Genomic DNA, 14,700 nt, shown 5'->3' with positions numbered 1-14,700 from the left:
TATTACACTCAGCAGTCATATCCCGACTCTTTAAATCATACCACATTTCAGTTAATGCAATGATATCAAAGTTCCCAGCACATGCTACCAAACGTAGTTCATTAATTTTATTTCTTGCACTTCGACTGTTAGCATAAAATACCATCATATGTTTTATCTTCTGCACATTTTTCCTATTCATCTTTGTTTTTACACAATTTCTGAAATTATCATTACCCAGAGTTACTACATGACAGTTACTATTAAGATTCTTAATATCAGAGCATAAGTCAATATATCCATACTCATTATTAATCATTTCTAAACCCATACCTCTAACTAATCCTAGTTTAAAGTCCTAACAACCCCCTCAACTGAGTTAGCAAGAAAACCCACACCTGCCCTGGATAAGTGAACCCCATCCCTGGCATACATGTCATTTCGGCCATAGAAGTTGTCCCAGTTGTCAATGAATGGTACTGCATTATCCTTACAGTGTTTATCCAGCCAACAATTAATACCAATTGCTCTGGACAACCATTCATTACCAACACCTCTTCTTGGCAAAATGCCACATATAACAGGGCGCCCCCTCTTCTTCCTAATCATGTCTATAGCTGTCTTGAACTTTCTAACTAAATCCTCACTTCTACGCTTGCCTACATCATTGCCTCCAGCACTGAGGCAAATAATAGGATTGATCCCATTACCGTTCATGATGTTGTCAAGCCGGCTAACAATGTCCTCCATCCCAGCCCCAGGAAAGCATACCCTTTGTCTCCTACTCCTGTCCTTCAAGCAGAATGGCCTATCCATGTATCTAACCTGGCTATCCCCAACAACAACAATATTCTTACCTTCCTTGTTGTCGTTCGTCCTGACGATCCCAGTAGTAGACTCACATTCGTCGGGTAGCACCGAGAATGCGTTGGAGGTTTCCACGGGAGTTTCCACAGCAGTCTCTTTCTTCTTCATCGTTTCTGGCTTTCCATTCGTCTTCTTGATCGTCAACTTCGTCGTCCCCTGCTGTCCAGCCACTGACCACGATCCCTTCTTGACCTGAGGACTCGAAACAGGAGGACTACTACGAATCCTCTTGTTTTCCTCGGTCAATCGCCGTATCTCCATCTTCGCTGCCCTCAATTCTTCCTTAAGTTGCTGGTAAAGTTGCTCGATGGAGGGCATCTTGGTTCAGTCCACGGGAGCAAACAAGACACTTCTTCACAGAGTTAAGTATAGGTCAGAAATTAGATCGAATAAAAATGACCCAAAATGGATGAATAATAGGCTCCAATATCTTTTAGGGCAGAAGAAAGGAATTTATGGACGTATCAAAAGAGGTGAGGGTCATCTTGTGAATCAGTATACTGACATTAAGAGGGACCTTAAAAAAAGGGGATAAGAAAAGCTGAACGGGAGTACGAAATTAGAGTTGCTAGGGATTTGAAACTAACCCAAAAACTTTTTTCCAGGTGTATAGATCAAAAGTTAAAGATAAGATAGGTCCCCTTAAAAATAATTATGGGCATCTTACTGACAAAATGAAAATAAATGGAATAAAATACCGATTCAATGGAAATATAAACACTTAAGCAGTATAATGTGATCCTTTATTGACAACGTTTCACCCACACATTGGACTTTATCAAGTCACAAACAGATCTACCTGGGTGAAACATACGTGATTATATATAGGATAAGAATGCTGGGTCAGGTGGAGAAAGCTGCATGTGACAGTCTTCGGAGTAGAGTGAAGGAGTCTAAAAACTTGGGTAGCTTTTAAAAGAGATTGGATAAGTACATGAATGGATCTTCTGCAGTGTTCCTCGATTCATATGTTTTTATGTGGGATAGCAATGAAGAAGTTTCTTGGCGAGGGGTTCAGCTATGTTATAGAAGCCGTTGTTCTGGTTGAAGTTATTAGATGTACAGATAAGTGATGATTCCAGGATTCTTTGGTATTGTGTTCTCTTCTCTGGCGATAAGTCTTGCGTTTCTGTAGTTGATTAAATGGTTGTGTGAATTTCAGTGTTGAACACAGGCATTCCTTGGATTGTCAGATTTGCCTGCGTACTGGTGTTCTGAAATACGTGCTTGGAGGTCTCTGGATGTTTTGCCGACGTATAATTTGTTGCAGTCATTACAAGAGATTGTGTATACCCCTGCAGAGGATGGAAACTTGTCTTGTCTATTACTGGTAATGTCCTTGATGGTGGTGGATGTAGAAGTAGATATTTGGAATGAGGTTTTGGAGATGTTGGAAACGTGTTTGGTAATGGAACTGGTGGGGAGGACTATGTATCTTTTCTCGGCAGTGTCTTATCTGGGTGTGTTAAAGATGTTTAATGCCCGTCGTCTGCAGTCTTTAATAAAGTGACGAGGATAGTGAAGTTCAGAAAATACTTGTTCAGTAAGAGAGTATTCTTCTTCAAGGAACTCATTGCTGCAGATTCTAAGTGCATGTAGGAAAAAGCCTGTAATTATACCACTTTTAGTTTTGGTGTCGGGGTGAGAGAAGAAGTGCAGAAGATCGTGTTGGTTGGTAGGTTTCCGATAGACTTTAAAACGAAGTTCATGGCCAGCTTTGCAGAGAAGAACATCAAGGAAAGGAAGAGTGTTGTCGACTTCTTCTTCTAGTGTGAACTGGATAGAGGGCTCGACCTGGTTGAGCTTGTGTTAGAGAGCATAAACGCTGAAGCGTCTGGGAGTTATGACGAGAATGTCGTCAACTTAACGGAGCCAGGTGACAGAAGAGGGAATAATAGTGGAGAAATGCTCGGCTTCCAGATGTTCCATGTATAGGTTTGCCAGTACGGCACTAAGTGGCGAACCCATGGGTAGTCCGAAAGACTGCTGAAAGAGGTGATTTTCGAAAGAGAAACACGTAAAGCCAACACATAGTTCAACAAGATCGATGAAATCGTTGGCTGGAATAGGAAGATCAAGGAAATCGTCAATTTTCTTGCATAAGAGATCGATGGCTTGTGTAGTAAGTACTTTGGTGAACAGGGAAGTTACGTCCAGGCTAGAGAGTTTCTTGCTCCTGATGTTGATGTTGCGAATGTGATTGAGAAGATCACCTGAGTGTTTGAGATATGCTGGACTGATTGTGCCCAACAGTTTAGAGAGGTGTTTAGCGAGAATCCCTGAGAGTTGGTGAGGAGCACTGCCTATTCCCGAGGATATGGACCTCAATGGGATACCTGGCTTGTGAGTTTTTGGTAGGCCGTACATTCTGGCAGGTCTTGGGTTGCTGGGTATGGTGTGCAGGAGTTTCTTCCCTTGCTCTGAGTTCCTCAGAATGTGGCGAGTCCTTTGAAGAAATGTTTTCGTAAGATTGTTCACTTGGTTTGATGTAAGAGGTGTGTAGATATCTGGGTCATTAAGTAGTTTGAACATTTTGCTCCTGCAATCGTCAGTGTTCATAATTACATCACCTCCTTTATCAGCGGTGGTGACCCTGATGGTCGTGTCTTCTGCTAAAGGTTTAAGTGCAATGACGTAGCGTCGAGGTATGACTGGAGAGCTGCTTGTTGAGATGGCTGCTGAGATGATCCCTTGAAGATAACCATTTTGGAAATCAGAGCCATTGTGTCTGTAATTTTTAGCGATGAAATTGAGGTCTTGTTTTAGTTTCGGAATTCCTGTTGCTTAGGCCTCAAATTTGCAACAGGAATTCCGAAACCAAAACAAGACCACAATTTCATAGCTAAAAATTAGACACAATGACTCCGATTTCCAAAAAGGTTATCTTCAAGGCATCATCTCAGCGGCCATCTCAACACACAGCTCTCCAGTCATACCTCGACGCTACATCATTGCACTTAAAACTTTAGCAGAAGACACGACCATCAGGGTCACCACTGCTGATAAAGGAGGTGGTGTCATAATTATAAACACTGACGATTACAGGAAGAAAATGCTCAAACTACTTAATGACCCAGATACCGAGGGAACAACAGTGGAGAAATGCTCGGCTTCCATATGTTCCATGTATAGGTTCGCCAGGACGGCACTAAGTTGTGAACCCATGGGTAGTCAGAAAGTCTGCTGAAAGAAGTGATTTTCTAAAGAGAAACACGTAAAGTCAACACATAGTTCAACAAGATCTAGGCTGGAATATTGCTGCACACTAACAGCACCTTTCAAGGCAGGTGAAATTGCTGACCTAGAAAATGTACAGAGAACCTTCACGGCGCACATAACGGAGATAAAACACCTCAATTACTGGGAGTGCTTGAGGTTCCTAAACCTGTATTCCCTGGAATGCAGGAGGGAGAGATATATGATTATATACACCTGGAAAATCCTAAAGGGACTAGTACCGAACTTGCACACGAAAATCACTCACTAAGAAATCAAAAGACTTGGCAAACGATGCAACATCCCCCCAATGAAAAGCAGGGGTGTCACTAGCACGTTAAGAGACCATACAATAAGTGTCAGGGGCCCGAGACTGTTCAACTGCCTCCCAGCATACATAAGGGGGATTACCAACAGACCCCTGGCAGTCTTCAAGCTGGCACTGGACAAGCACCAAAAGTCGGTTCCTGACCAGCCGGGCTGTGGCTCGTACATTGGTTTGCGTGCAGCCAGCAGTAACAGCCTGGTTGATCAGGCTCTGATCCACCAGGAGGCCTGGTCACAGACCGGGCCGCGGGGGCGTTGACCCCCGGAACTCTCTCCAGGTAAACTCCAGGTAAATCGCTGGCTGGAATAGAAAGATCAAGGGAATCGTCAACTTTCCTGGTTATTCAATAGATTTATAGATAGAGTTGTAAGAGAAGTGAATGCTCGGGTGTTGGCAAGAGGTTTGGGGTTAAAACAAAGAATCTAACACAAAGTGGGAGTTGTCACAGTTGCTCTTTGCTGATGACACTGTGCTTTTGGGAGATTCTGAAGAGAAGTTGCAGAGGATGGTGGATGAGTTTGGTAGGGTATGTAAAAGAAGAAAATTAAAGTGAAAATAGGGAGTAAGGTGATGAGGATAACAAAAAAATAAGGTAACGAAAGATTGGATATCAGATTGGAGTGGGAGAGTATGGAGGAGGTGAATGTATTCAGATATTTAGGAGTGGACGTGTCAGCAGATGGGGCTACAAAAGATGAGGTGACTCATAGAATTGATAAGGGAAAAAAGGTGAGTGGTGCACTGAGGAAACTGTGGAAACAAAGAACTTTCACCATGGAAGTAAAGAGGGGAATGTATGTTGGTATAGTTATATGAATGCTCTTATATGGGTATGAAGCATGGGTGGTGAATGTTTCAACAATGAGAAGGCTGGAAGCAGTGGAGATGTCGTGTCTGAGGGCAATGTGGGGAAATTAGGAGGAGGTGCAGGATTACCAAAACTATTATCCAGAGGGCTGACGAGGGGTTGTTGAGGTGGTTCAGACATGTAGAGAGAATGGAACAAAACAGAATGACTTCGAGAGTGTAGTGGAGGGAAGGCGGAGTAGAGGCCAACCTAGGAAAGGCTGGAGGGAGGGAATAAAGGAGATGTTGTGTGTGAGGGGTTTGGATTTCCCTATAATAACTTCAGACAGTATTACCAAGGCTGGCTCCTCCTCAGGAAAATTAATGAATAGAAAAAGAAATAATAACAGACAAACATAAACACTTTATTATATAGAAAATATAAAATATAAAACACTTAAATATGAAATATTAATCCTACATTAAAGAAAATGAAAAATGAAAAATATAAATGATAACTGAATTCAACGCTAATATAAAACTTGGGTGTCTGGTGTTGGTGACACTGCTTGTTGAAATCGTAGCCGTTGCTGATGATGGGGGGGGGGGGCAGGTGTTAGTTATAGCCCACTGGCTAGTTCTTCACAGTATACCTGGAGTTTACCTGGAGAGAGTTCCGGGGGTCAACGCCCCCGCGGCCCGGTCTGTGACCAGGCCTCCTGGTGGATCAGAGCCTGATCAACCAGGCTGTTGCTGCTGGCTGCACGCAAACCAACGTACGAGCCACAGCCCGGCTGATCCGGAACTGACTTTAGGTGCTTGTCCAGTGCCAGCTTGAAGACTGGCAGGGGACTGTTGGTAATCCCCCTTATGTGTGCTGGGAGGCAGTTGAACAGTCTCGGGCCCCTGACACTTATTGTATGGTCTCTTAACGTGCTAGTGACACCCCTGCTTTTCATTGGGGGGATGGTGCATCGTCTGCCAAGTCTTTTGCTTTCGTAGTGAGTGATTTTCGTGTGCAAGTTCGGTACTAGTCCCTCTAGGATTTTCCAGGTGTATATAATCATGTATCTCTCCCTCCTGCGTTCCAGGGAATACAGGTTTAGGAACCTCAAGCGCTCCCAATAATTGAGGTGTTTTATCTCCGTTATGCGCGCCGTGAAAGTTCTCTGTACATTTTCTAGGTCGGCAATTTCACCTGCCTTGAAAGGTGCTGTTAGTGTGCAGCAATATTCCAGCCTAGATAGAACAAGTGACCTGAAGAGTGTCATCATGGGCTTGGCCTCCCTAGTTTTGAAGGTTCTCATTATCCATCCTGTCATTTTTCTAGCAGATGCGATTGATACAATGTTATGGTCCTTGAAGGTGAGATCCTCCGACATGATCACTCCCAGGTCTTTGACGTTGGTGTTTCGCTCTATTTTGTGGCCAGAATTTGTTTTGTACTCTGATGAAGATTTAATTTCCTCATGTTTACCATATTTGAGTAATTGAAATTTCTCATCATTGAACTTCATATTGTTTTCATCAGCCCACTGAAAGATTTGGTTGATGTCCGCCTGGAGCTTTGCAGTGTCTGCAATGGAAGACACTGTCATGCAGATTCGGGTGTCATCTGCAAAGGAAGACACGGTGCTGTGGCTGACATCCTTGTCTATGTCGGATATGAGGATGAGGAACAAGATGGGAGCGAGTACTGTGCCTTGAGTATTCTATCCCGATGACAGGAAAGCAGGTTCTTTACCGCTGTAATGATGAGGGGTTACGTCCTGCAATTTCATACAGGTGCACAGGTAATTAAATCCAAAAAGGGGAAGTCTCAGGACGTTAGTCCATCTCCATCCATTAGGTGGCCCGGTGGCCTGGTGGCTAAAGCTCCCGCTTCACACACGGAGGGCCCGGGTTCAATTCCCGGCGGGTGGAAACATTTCGACACGTTTCCTTACACCTGTTGACCTGTTCACCTAGCAGCAAATAGGTACCTGGGTGTTAGTCGACTGGTGTGGGTCGCATCCTGGGGGACAAGATTAAGGACCCCAATGGAAATAAGTTAGACAGTCCTCGATGCCGCACTGACTTTCTTGGTTTATCCTGGGTGGCTAACCCTCCAGGGTTAAAAATCCGAACGAAATCTTATCTTATCAGTTCTACTCGTCATCCAAGCTGGAAAGATAGACAGGTTACCCACTGCTTAAGAAATCACTCTCCATGATAAGTACAATACCTAAAAGATGTGGTGATTATTACAACAGTCAACTTAGAGCTAGACTGAAAGGACTAAGTTTATTATTAGTCAAAAGTGAAGCTTTCAACCAATAAATCCACTAGAATACAAGGCAGGCATGTACTTACAGTAGTGCTGGGAGCTGTGAGTCTAGTGATTACTGTTTGGACCGGAGCCCCACACGTCACCTTTCGGGGGGGGGGGGGAAGAAGGTGGAAAAGGGATCGAGGGAGCTAGACTGACCCTACCTTAACAAGCAGCCAGCAGTCAAACTATCACTTTCGGGGTGGGGGAAAAAGGCGGGAATAGGGGAAGCTTGACTTACCCTACCTTAACAAGTAGCCGGCAATGAAACTATCACTTTCGGGGAGGGGGAAAAAAGGCGGGAATAGCGGGAGCTTGACTTACCCTACCTTAACAAGTAGCTGGCAATGAAACTATTGTTACTATATACTCCCTCGCTACTCCTATCTATTGAACTTTTCCCTCACACTCCCCCATACCAAGACTTATAGTCAAGGAGTATAAGAAGAATAGGCAAGGAAAAAGTTCTAACATGTGGAAGTCGCGTAAGGCAACAAATCTTCTACTGACTGTCACGACTTAACCAGTCAGAGAAATAATTGGATGAACCATTGATATACACAATATGGAACTTAAAAGCCTGGAGTGCCAATGTCCACCTCAAGAGGCGACTGTTGGTTCCCTTAAAAGTTTCTAGGTATACCAAAAGTTTGTGGTCCGTTTCTAAAATGAATTCTTTTCCCAGCAAATAAAATTTAAGTTTGGAGATACCCCACACAAGGGCCAAACATTCCTTTTCCATGGTGGAATATCTCGTTTCTGTGGGAAGGAGTTTCCGGCTTAGGAAGCATACAGGGAAGGGAGTACCATCATGGTATTGTAGTAACACTGCACCTAAGCCAGTACTGGAGGCATCAGTTCTTTAACAAAATTTTTTATTAATATCTGGAATCTTAAGTATAGGGTCTTTCGAAAAGACACTTTTAATCTCATTAAACTTTTCCCGAGCTACGTCAGAAAGTTCAAGAGGTTCCTTCACAGACTTTTTAAGGAAGTCGTATAAGATGCCTGTAAGATCAGTAAGGTTCGGGATAAACCGTGCATAAAAATTTACAGAACCAAGAAAGCTATGCATGAGCTTCTTGGTTTTGTGGAATTTAAATTCTAATAAAGCTTTGATCTTACTGGGGAGAGGCTGCAGAGAGTTATTAGAAAGTATCAGTCCAAGATATCTAATCTTGTTGTACCCAAGGAAACATTTCTTCTGCTTGGCAGTGAGGCCATGTGAGCATAACCTACGCAAAACTGATGTTAATGTTTGGATATGTTCGCCCCACGTGGATGTCATTACGTAAATGTTATCAAAATAAACTGAAACATTTGGCATATTACCCAAGACCTTTCTCATCAGTCTCACGTAGGTAGCACAGGCAGTTACCAAACCGAAGGGCATAGTTCTATATTGCATCAGTCCTTGGAGTAGGAAAAGCGGTGTACTGCTTGATGATATGCCTGTGCAATATCAATCTCTGAAAAGAAGGAAGCGTCATAAAATTTGTGTAGATCGCTATCTATTAAGGGCATAGGCTCAGCATCCCACCGAGTTATAGCATTAAGGCCTCTGAAGTCAATAGCAAGTCTATATGAATTATCCTCCTTCTTAACCATGACTACTGGTGAACAATATGAAGATACTGAAGGTTCAATGATCTTTAGTTTTAATAATTTGTCTACCTCTCGGTCAAATGCATCCCTAAGGTGAACTGGAACTGGGTATAATTTTCGTTTGATAGGATTGTCCGTCACTAAGTCAATCTTATGGACTACCGTGGAGGTAACACCTGGAATATCAGTAAAGACGTCTGAAAAGGTACTCACACATTGAAGTAGGTCATGTCTCTTATGGTCATCCAAAGATTCATTAATATTAATGTTGGTAGCATCCGAGTGGTCAAGAGTCACCAAGTCATGTAGTTCTTCATCATAGTCTAAGTTAGAGGTGTCAATTACGCACACCTTACATTCTTCAGATGTCGTATCAAGTTCGTGTGGAAAAACTAAGTCAAAGTTGTTAAGGCAGTTAACCGAATTTCTTCGGTAATATTTCTTAAGGATGTTGATATGATAAAGCTTAGGTTTCCCCTTGACTTCTATGAGGTAGTCAACTTTCCCACAAATTTTTAATACTTTATATGGACCTTTCCATGCTACTAATAATTTATTTGACTTGATCTGCAAAAGTACAAGAACTTCTTCCCCTACTTTAAAACTTTTCCTCTGACTTTTGGAATCAAAATAGGTTTTGTACTGGTCCATTGAAGCTTAGATTTTTCGAAACTATGTCAGAAGTCTCCTCAAGTTTGGATCTAAGGTCAAGGAGAAACTGATAAGAAGACTGAACCTCAGCCTTTACGTCCTCATTAGTCCATAAGTCATGAAGGATGGTCAATGGGCCTCTGGCCTGTCTACCATTGAGAAGTTCAAAAGGTGAAAACCCCAAAGAGTCACTGGGAACTTCCCTCATAGCAAACAAAGCACAGGGTAGGTAACAATGCCACTCCTTAGGAGTAAGGGAGCAAAGTTTCCTTAAAATGGACTTGAGAATAGAATGCTGGCGCTCAATCCTCCCATTACAGCTGGGATGACCTATACTTAACTCATTGAAGAAGTGTCTTGTGTGCTCCCGTGGACTGAACCAAGATTCCCTCCATCGAGCAACTTTACCAGCAACTTAAGGAAGAATTGAGGGTAGCGAAGATGGAGATATGGCGATTGACCGAGGAAAACAAGAGGATTCGTAGTAGTCCTCCTGTTTCGAGTCCTCAGGTCAAGAAGGGATTGTGGTCAGTGGCTGGACAGCAGGGAACGACGAAGTTGACGATCAAGAAGACGAATGGAAAGCCAGAAACGATGAAGAAGAAAGAGACTGCTGTGGAAACTCCTGTGGAAACCTCCAACGCATTCTTGGTGCTACCCGACGAATGTGAGTCGACTACTGGGATCGTCATGACGAACGACAACAAGGAAGGTAAGAATATTGTTGTTGTTGGGGATAGCCAGGTTAGATACATGGATAGGGCATTCTGCTTGAAGGACAGGAGTAGGAGACAGAGTGTATGCTTTCCTGGGGCTGGGATGGAGGACATTGTTAGCCGGCTTGACAGATAAGATAAGATAAGATTTCGTTCGGATTTTTAACCCCGGAGGGTTAGCCACCCAGGATAACCCAAGAAAGTCAGTGCGTCATCGAGGACTGTCTAACTTATTTCCATTGGGGTCCTTAATCTTGTCCCCCAGGATGTGACCCACACCAGTCGACTAACACCCAGGTACCTATTTGCTGCTAGGTGAACAGGACAACAGGTGTAAGGAAACGTGTCAAATGTTTCCACCCGCCGGGAATCGAACCCGGGCCCTCCGTGTGTGAAGCGGGAGCTTTAGCCACCAGACCACCGGGTTAACAACATCATGAACGGTAATGGGATCAATCCTATTATTTGCCTCAGAGTTGGAGGCAATGATGTAGGCAAGCGTAGAAGTGAGGATTTAGTTAGAAAGTACAGGACAGCTATAGACATAATTAGGAAGAAGGGGGGGCGCCCTGTTATATGTGGCATTTTGCCAAGAAGGGGTGTTGGTAATGAATGGTTGTCCAGAGCAATTGGTGTTAATTGTTGGCTGGATAAACACTGTAAGGATAATGCAGTACCATTCATTGACAACTGGGACAACTTCTATGGCCGAAATGACATGTATGCCAGGGATGGGGTTCACTTATCCAGGGCAGGTGTGGGTTTTCTTGCAAACTCAGTTGAGGGGGTTGTTAGGACTTTAAACTAGGATTAGTTAGAGGTATGGGTTTAGAAATGATAAATAATGAGTATGGATATATTGACTTATGCTCTGATATTAAGAATCTTAATAGTAACTGTCATGTAGTAACTCTGGGTAATGATAATTTCAGAAATTGTGTAAAAACAAAGATCAATAGGAAAAATGCGCAGAAGAAAAAACATATGATGGTATTTTATGCTAACAGTCGAAGTGCAAGAAATAAAATTAATGAACTACGTTTGGTAGCATGTGCTGGGAACTTTGATATCATTGCATTAACTGAAACATGGCATGATTTAAAGAGTCGGGATATGACTGCTGAGAGTAATATTCAGGGATTTAAGTTGCTCAATGTGGATAGATGTAATGGGAAGGGGGGAGGAGTTGCATTGTATGTTCGAGAAAATATTAATTGTTGCATAAAAACAGGTATAAAAATAGATGGAGCAGTAACAGAGTCTGTTTGGGTAGAGTTCGTGGAGGGTCAAGAAAAACTAATTCTAAGTGTAATATACCGACCTCCAGGCTTGGATCACGATAGAGGGAGACTTCTTTGGGACGAAATTGTTAGAGCTTCTGGACACAGTAACATAGTCATAGTAGAGGACTTTAACTTTAGTCAAATTGACTGGAATTCTTTGACAGGTAATCTAGAGTCCAGTGACTTTATGGAAACAGTTCAGGACTGTTTTCTGAAACAGAGCATAACTGAGCCTACCAGGGGTAATAATTTGCAAGACCTAGTCTTGTCAAATAAGGAAACACTCGTGAATAATCTGGAGATCACTGAAGAGATTGGCGCAAGTGATCACAAATCCATCACTTTTAGCATTAATTGGGAATGCAAGAATAATGATAATACAGTAAAATTCCCTGATTTTCGTTCAGCCGATTATAATGGACTTAGGGAACATCTGTCTAATCTTGATTGGGGTTATCTAGCTAATGATTTTATTGACGATAATCATACTTATGAATATGAAGGGATCTGCTTTTATGATTGTTTTCTTAATAATGTACACAGTGCCCAGAGTATATACATTCCCCAGAGAGAAATTAGGCCTAATAATAACGATCCCATATGGGTTAACAGGAGGTTAAAGCATCTATTAGGGGAGAAAAGGGGAATTTATAGGCGCATCAGAAGAGGAGAGGTTAACCTTACTGACCAATATGTTCAGCTTAAAAGAGAAGTAAAAAAGGCGATTAGAAAGGATAAACGTGACTATGAAATTAAAGTTGCTAATGAATCAAAGACTAATCCAAAGGGGTTCTTTCAAGTGTATAGGACGAAGGTGAAGGAAAAAGTAAAACCTCTGAAAACTGGGAATGGACAGCTGACGGATAATGAACTGGAAATGTGTTCCTTATTTAATGACTATTTTTTGTCAGTTTTTACACAGGAAGATGTAAATGAGATTCCAGTAATTAACAATTATTTAGTTCCTGATGAATTTAAGTTAACTAATATTACTGTCAAGAGGGACATGGTTATTAAACAGATAGACAAACTGAAACAAAATAAGTCCCCGGGACTCGATGAGTTGTTTTCAAGGGTACTTAAGGAATGCAAGATGGAGCTTAGTCAGCCATTAACGAGTGCATTCAATGAGTCCATCCTTACCGGTGTTGTGCCAGAGTTGTGGAAGATGGCTAATGTGGTTCCTATATTCAAATCAGGGGATAAGTCCACTCCTTCAAATTACCGTCCAATAAGCCTGACATCTATAGTGGGCAAGTTATTAGAATCAATTATAGCTGACATTATCAGAAGTCACCTTGAAGAGCATAACTTGATAAATGAATCTCAGCATGGATTCACGAGAGGTCGTTCCTGCCTGACAAACTTACTGACGTTCTTCAATAGAACATTTGAGGCAGTTGACAGTGATAATGAATATGATATTGTTTATTGGGATTTTAGTAAAGCCTTCGATAGAGTACCTCACAAGAGACTCTTAAGAAAAGTGGCAGCTCATGGTATAGGAGGTAAAGTTCTAGCATGGATTGAGGCATGGCTTACCAATAGAAAGCAGAGAGTTACTATTAATGGAGTGAAATCTGAATGGGGATTAGTCACTAGTGGCGTTCCACAAGGATCAGTTTTAGGCCCTCTCTTGTTCATAATTTACATTGATGACCTTGATCAAGGGATTACGAGTGACATGAGTAAATTTGCTGATGATACAAAGATAGGCCATATAATTCACTCTGAGGAGGATATCAATGAACTCCAGGACGATTTGAACAAATTAATGTCTTGGTCTGAAAAATGGCAGATGAAGTTCAATGTGGATAAGTGTAAGGTACTTGCCCTTGGTAATGAAAATAACCCTCGAAGCTATAATCTAGGTGAAGTAGAGCTTGATCATACAGAATGTGAAAAAGACTTGGGAATCAAGGTAAGCAGAAATCTAAAGCCAAGACAGCAGTGCCTTAGTGTGCACAACAAGGCCAACAGATTACTTTGATTTATCTCAAGAAGTATAAGTAACAGAAGTCCAAAAGTTATTTCACAGCTCTATACATCACTAGTGAGGCCTCATTTGGATTATGCTGCTCAGTTTTGGTCCCCTTACTACAGGATGGATATAGACTCATTAGAGAACATACAGAGAAGAATGACTAAAATGATTTACTGTGTAAGGAACCTCCCGTATGAAGATAGACTCAAAGCCTTAAATCTCCACTCTCTGGAGAGGCGTAGAATGAGGGAAGATATTATTGAAGTGTATAAGTGGATGACGGGCATAAACAAGGGAGATATTAATAAAGTACTGAGGGTGTCGAACCAAGTAAGAACCAGGAATAATGGATTTAAGTTGGATAAATTTAGATTTAGAAAGGACATAGGTAAGTACTGGTTTTCTAACAGAGTTGTAGATGCGTGGAACAGTCTTCCCAGTGGGGTGATAGAGGCTAGGACCTTGGGAAGCTTTAAGAAGAGACTGGACAAATATATGAGTGGGAAGGGCTGGGTTTGATTGGTGTCATTGGGTACGGGAGTTATTTCCAGGGAAGCTTTAGGTAGTAGTCGTTTTGATAAGGACCTGCCTCGCATAGGCCAGTAGGCCTTCTGCAGTGTTCCTCCATTCTTATGTTCTTATGATAGGGTGTGGTGAAGAGAGGCTTCACTCCCAGAAGTTGGTATATATAGATGTTGCATTAAGTCAGATGTGAATTGTGTCCCACGGTCAGACAAAATTTCTCTAGGGATGCCCACTCTGGAGAAGATGGACAAACGGGCTTCAGTCACCTCTGTAGTAGTTATGGTTTTTATGGGAACGGCTTCAGGGAAGCTCGAAGCATAATCAATTAATGTTAATATATATATATATGTCCCCCAGATGAAAGTGGAGATAAAGGACGAACGATGTCAATAGCTACTCTTTCAAAAGGTACCGTAAAGACTGGCATTTTGACCATAGGTACTCGCCTGGTA

This window comes from Cherax quadricarinatus, chromosome 11, assembly GCF_038502225.1.
Source record: "Cherax quadricarinatus isolate ZL_2023a chromosome 11, ASM3850222v1, whole genome shotgun sequence".
NCBI classification, from domain to species: Eukaryota; Metazoa; Arthropoda; class Malacostraca; order Decapoda; family Parastacidae; genus Cherax; species Cherax quadricarinatus.
The sequence above is the reverse complement of the archived record's forward strand: the minus strand, read 5'-3'. Positions refer to the sequence as shown.